Source organism: Arachis hypogaea, chromosome 9 (assembly GCF_003086295.3).
Source record: "Arachis hypogaea cultivar Tifrunner chromosome 9, arahy.Tifrunner.gnm2.J5K5, whole genome shotgun sequence".
In the NCBI taxonomy this organism is placed as follows: Eukaryota; Viridiplantae; Streptophyta; class Magnoliopsida; order Fabales; family Fabaceae; genus Arachis; species Arachis hypogaea.
In genome coordinates, this window is record NC_092044.1 from 36,746,783 (window position 1) to 36,753,289 (window position 6,507).

At 38.0% G+C, this 6,507-nt stretch overlaps 1 non-coding gene across 1 annotated transcript; it reads left to right on the forward strand.

Moving 5' to 3' along the window:
- Positions 1-6,110: 6,110 nt before the first annotated feature.
- LOC112714102 (small nucleolar RNA R71) lies at positions 6,111-6,219 on the forward strand. The gene has a single exon (XR_003159057.1). It is a non-coding gene; the product is annotated as a small nucleolar RNA R71 (small nucleolar RNA).
- Positions 6,220-6,507: the final 288 nt, after the last annotated feature.

Sequence of the window (6,507 nt, forward strand, 5' to 3'; positions counted from 1 at the left end):
GGTGCAAAGCCTTAAGTGTGGGGAGGTCGGTCAGTACTTGACTTCTAGAGGTAAATTCTCTTCCCTAGCACCAATAAATTAGGATATTTTAGTTAGATTTTCTTTTTTTAGAATATTGCATGCATGTTCTACTTGATTGAAAAGACAATAAGTTCTTCTAAAAAGATATCTTTGGAACAAAATTTCACTAATTTTAATCAAAACTTTTATGACAAATTTGCTTGAAGTTGTATTTGGAACATGATTTTTGAGCTAAAGAACACATAACCTGTGAAAAATTTGAGCCTTTATGCATGGTTACATTATTTAACCATAATTATTTTATTTTTGTGTGTTTACTTCTCTATGATTGTAATCTAAATTTCGTTTCATCCTATATGTCCAATAGTTATTATATTTATATGCTTGCATGTGATTGAGGCCGTTATTTGTTTAAACTCACTTATCCAAATTAAGCCTAACCTTTTTAACTACCTTTGCTAACCACTTTGAGCCTTTAAATCCCATTTGTTCTATATTTTACCACATTACTAGCCTTAAGCGGAAAAATAATTGTATATCCCAAATTGAATTTTTGGTTAGTTTAAGATAGAATTGTGTATGCTAGTTAAGTATGGAAATTTGTGGGAACAAAAGTTATTAAGGGAATATGTCATGATAATATAATGGGAATTTGGATACCTACTCATGTGAAGCTATAAGAATTAAAAATCTATGTGCATTGATAAGCTATGTTTATTTTTATAAAAAATAAAAAAATAAAAAAATCAATAAATAAATAAGGGGAAAAAATCACCCCAAGGCTGAATTAAAAAATTCAAAGATCAATGCACATATGATAAAATTGATACATGAGTATGAAATGTAAAAGGGAATTCTGGGTAGCTAGGTATGAATTCTAAGGTTATATAAAATATATAGGTTGGGTTAAAGCTTGGGTTAATTAAAGATTCAATTTTTAAGCTCACTTAACCATATATGTATCCCTACCCTTACCTTGGCCCCATTACAACCTTGAAAAGACCTCATGATGTTTGCATTGGCATATTAACTGTTGTTGATTGGTTAGGAGAAAAACAAAAGTTAGAAAGCATGATTAGAGAAGGATAGAGTGATTACCCTAGACACTAGAGAGATTAGAGCGTACATACATCATCAGTGAGGGTTCTATGCTTGAATTTCCATGTTCCCTGCTTTCATGAGTTATCTTCTTGCACTTTTATCTGTCTTACTGTATAATGATAGAATTAGTGGAATTTGATTTGTAATTGTTTGAAGAGCTTGTTTACTTTTGATCAAGTGGGCAAGAATCATATAGTTGCATTCATATATATATAGGTTGCAATGCATTGCATGAGTTTCTACATGTTCATACTTATTTATCTTATCTCCTTCAATTAAGCATGAGGACATGCTAATATTTAAGTGTGGGGAGGTTGATAAACTACTATTTTATGGTTTATATTGTGTTTAATTGTGTGGTTTTATCATGATCCTTACCCACTTATTCATTAATTTAGCATGCATTTATATTTCCTTCCTGAAATTATTATATGATTGAAAACTGCTTCCTAAAGACTTTTTAATTATGCATTTTAGTTCTCCTTTATCCCATTCGATGCCGTGATCTGTGTGTTAAGTGTTTCAGGCTTTATAGGGCATGGATGAGTTGGAGATTGGAAAGGAAGCTAGCAAAAATGGAAGGAACACAAGAAATTGAGGAGATAATCAGCGAGAAGTGACGCGGCCGCATGGCTCACGCGTTCGTGCGAAAGAGGAAAAATCGCAGTGACGCGGTCGCGTGAGCGGAATTGAAAAGCAGAAGTGACGCGGAGGCGTGGACGACGCGAACGCGTGGCAGGAAAAAACGCGAATGACGCGTCCGCATGAATGACGCGATCGCGTGACGTGCACGATCTGCATAATTTGCAGATTCCGCTGAGGGCGATTTTGGGCCCTGTTTTAACCCAGTTCTCGGCCCAGAACAGCAGACTAGAGCCAGAGAACATGCAGAAACCAAGAGACAACATTCATTCTACACAGTTTTAGTTTTAGATCTAGTTTTTACTCCTCCTCTAGGTTTTTCTCTCTACACATTGATAGTTTTTAGGATTTTATTTTTCTATCACTTTTTGCATTGGGATATTGAGAAGAGTTATTACCTCATCAAGACTTCGTCATTCTAGTTCGTTTTCTTTACTTGGCTTTACTCTTTCATGTCCTTTGCTTTGTTAATTTTACCATTGGAATACTATTAGGATTTATTTAATACAAGGATTACTTTTTTTTTATTTGATTATTTTGATTTTTATTTACAATGTCGTTCTTTAATTCCTTTTCATATGTTATGAACTCTACATTCACAATGAGCGAGTAGTTCCCTAACTTGATGGGGAGTTGATTGAAAGGAACCAATTGAGTTGGAAGGCTTGAAAGAAAGATTGTAATTGGGTTATTGTTGGCTTGCCTTCCAGTCACTAATACCAATCCCTTTTAATTAAGTGGGTTGCAACTTGTGAACGGGCATAGCATGCCAACTTGTTTGACTTTTCCTTACCTAGTAAGAGATAACTAAACAGGATAACCTTTTATTATCAATTAATCTAGAGAGTAATCCAACAACAGTGGGACTTCCAATAATCAACTCCCAGTCAAGGCGGACACCTGTGCGGAGGCACACTTTGCAAAATTTCCAACCTGTGCGTATGCACAAGTAGCTGTGCGCAGGCACACTAGGCGATTCTTGACGGGATGCATGACGCGCACGAAATGATCCACGTGCTCTGCTTGGGCTTTTGTGCGGACACACAAGAGGCTGTGCGCACGCACAGGTCTTTGAGCTCATCTCCTTTGATTCTTTAAGTTTCCTCCACTTTGCATGCTCTTCTTCCATTTTCTCCAACCCATTCCTAACTTATACACCGAAATCACTCACAAACACATCAAGGCATCGAATGGAAGGCAAGTGGAGTAAAAATAGATCAAATTAGGCACAAAAGAGCATATTTTCATAATCAAGCACAATTTGGGAGGAAAGTTCAAAAGCATGCTATTAAAGGGAATAAATGCAAGTTTATATGATGAAATCCATTCAATTCCAACCAAAATTCATCATCAAATATGGATTCATCAATTCTCCCACACTTAAACACTAGCATGTCTTCATGCTAAACACACTCAAAGGAGACAGATGAAAGGGAAAATGACTTATGCTATATACTACTTAAGTGCATGCAGCTACCCTAAGGCTAATAGCCCAAAATGTGCTATGACGAGAGTTGGTAGAAACAAATCATGAAATTCCAATCCATCACAAGAAAGCTTGAGGGCCAATGCAAAGAGGTTATGCATTAAGATCAATGTCCAAAGAATTGAATCGAAATTTTCAAAATTATTTAATCAAACAACTTGCAAGAAGATACAATACAAGGCGTAAGAACATAGAATTGAGCGATCGAACCCCTCACTAGATGTGTATCCACTCAATTCGCTCAGTGTTTAGGGTTTAACCACTTAATTCTCCTTTAATCTGCTTTTCAAAGATTTGCAAGTCATCTAACAATCAACTAGTATTTAATGCATGAATAACAATTATCATGAGCTCTTTAGAGGGATGTAATGGGGCTAGTGTTTAGGTAGGATAAAATATGGTTAAGTGGACTTAAAGAATTAGTTTTTTGATTAGCTTGAGTGTCCACCTATTCCTATATCACCTATATACACTTAACACTATAACCTATCTACCCATTTCCTTTTCTTTTTCTATCTCACCTTACTCATGCATTTTCTTTTCAAACATGGCATATGCATCCTTTATTTTACTCTTTATTTTATACTTTGTTATGCACAAAAATTTTTATTATTATTATTATTTTTGAGAAGAAAGAGTAATGACAATATAACTATAAAGAGTAATAACAAGAGAATACTTACAATGGGATTAGCAAAATCCAAGGATAAAAAATGGAAATGGCACTTGGAATGTAAAATCCTAATGAAACCCTAATGGAAAAGTTGAGAAAAACTTAGAGAAAACTAAAACTAAAAACCTTCAATTCTACTCCTAAAACTATACTAATGCTACGCTATGTTCTCTCCTTCATTCCCCTACCAATATGAGCTAAAAGACTTCAGAAATGGGCCTCCAAAGCCCTAAAATCGCGAGTCATGTGCTTTTCTAATGAGGTCATGTGCGGGCACTTGTGCGGACGCACAGACGTATGCATCCGCACACTTTGCGAAATTCCCAACCTATGCGTACACACAAGTAGTTGTGTGCACACACACTAGGCGATGCTTGATGGGACGCGCGACGCACTCGAAATGATCTACACGCTCTGCTTGGGCTCCTGTGCAGACACACAAGAGGCTGTGCGCACGCACAGGTCTCTGAGCTCATCTCCTTTGATTCTTCAAGTTTCCTCCACTTTACATGCTCTTCTTTCATTTTCTCCAACCCATTCCTACTGTATACACCTGAAATCACTCACAAACACATCAAGGAATCGAATGGAAGGCAAGTGGAATAAAAATAGATCAAATTAGATACAAAAGAGCATATTTTCATAATCAAGCACAATTTGGGAGGAAAGTTCAAAAGCATGCTATTAAAGGGAATAAATGCAAGTTTATATGATGAAATGCATTCAATTCCAACCAAAATTCATCATCAAATATGGATTTATCAGGTAGCTTCTGCTGAACCAGAGCATTGAGTTCTTTGGTAAGCAGTGGAGGTTCTTCCTCCAAATGCTTTGTACCAAACAGCTTGGCATTCAGCTTCATAAGAGCTTTTAAGTACCGAGCAACTTGCTCTTCCCTAGTGTCCTCATCCTTATCAAAGGATGAGTATTCATCAGAACTCATGCATTGCAGAAGTGCATGCAAGGAAACCTCTATGGTCTCTATATGAGCCTTGGCTTCCTTTAGTTCTTAGATAGGGATTTCTTGAGTGGGTATTGAGCACTCAAAGGGTGTGCCATTACTGGCATTCAACGCCAGCTCTAGTGGCTCTTTGGGCGTTAAACGCCCTTGATGTATATCTTTACTGGCGTTCAACGCCAGTTCCCTTACCATTTTGGGCGTTGAATGCCCAGCAGGGCTGTCCTTGCTGGCGTTCAATGCCAGAGTCCTTGCCTGTTTAGGCGTTGAATGCCCAGTGAGGGCTTCCTCATTGGTGTTCAGCGCCAGCTCTGAGGCTAGTTTGGGCATTGAACGCCTAGTGAAGGCTTCCTCACTGGGATTCAGCGCTAGCATTGGTGCCAAGTTGGGCGTTGAACCCCCAGTGAGATGCTCTTCACTAGCGTTCAACGCCATCCCAATTTCTCCAGATTCGGTCTCAGCCTCAGTGGTGATGGCCTTGCACTCTTTTCTTGGGTTCACTTTAGTGTTACTAGGAAGAGTGTCAGGAGGAGTCTCATGGATCCTCTTGCTCCGCTAACCAACTTGTACCTCTAAATTTCTGATGGAGGACCTTGTTTCAGTTATGAAACTATGAGTGGTCTTAAAGAGGTTGGAGACTATAGTGACTAAGTCAGAAAGCCTCTGCTTGGGAGTCTCCATATTCCCCTGAGAAGATGGGAATGGTGGTCTGTTGTTGAACCTGTTTTGGTTCCTTCCACCTTGATTATTGTTGAAGCCTTGCTGAGACTTCTGTTGATCCTTCCATGAAAGGTTAGGATGATTCATCTATGATGGATTGTAGGTGTTTTCATATGGTTTTTCCATGTAATTCACCTCCTCCATGGTTGGTTGATCAAGATCATAAGCTTCAATTTCAGAAGAAGCGTCTTGAGTGCTGCCAACTGCAGCTTGCATTCCATTCAAATGTTGAGAGATCATATTAACCTGTTAGGTTATGATCTTGTTCAGAGCTAATATGGCATTCAGAATGTCAACTTCAAGAACTCTTTTCTTCTGAGGGACCTCGTTATTCATAGAATTTCTCTCAGAGGTGTACATGAATTGGTTGTTTGCAACCATTTTAATGAATTCTCTTGCCTTTTCAGGCATTTTTTTCAAGTGGAGTGATCCACCTGCAGAGCTATCCAATGATATTTTGGACATCTCAAAAAGACCATCATAGAAGATACCTAGGATAAACCATTCTAAGAGCATGACAGGAGGACACATCCTGATCAGTTGCTTGTATCTTTCCCAAGCTTCATAGAGGGATTCACCTTCTTTTTGTCTGAAGGTTTAAAATTCCACTCTGATTTTGCTCATCCTTCGAGAAAGAAAGAATTTGGCCAAGAAAGCATTGACCAGCTTTTTCCAAGAGTCAAAGCTTTCTTTAGGCTAAGAGTCCAACCATATTTTAGCTCTATCTCTAACAACAAAGGGAAAAAGCATAAGTCTGAAGACCTCAGGATCCACTCCATTGGTCTTAACAGTGTCACAGATTTGTAAGAATTCATCTAGGAACTGATGTGGATCTTCCAGTGGAAGTCCATGGAACTTGAAATTCTGTTGCAGAAGAGAAACAAACTGAGGCTTAAGCTCAAAGTT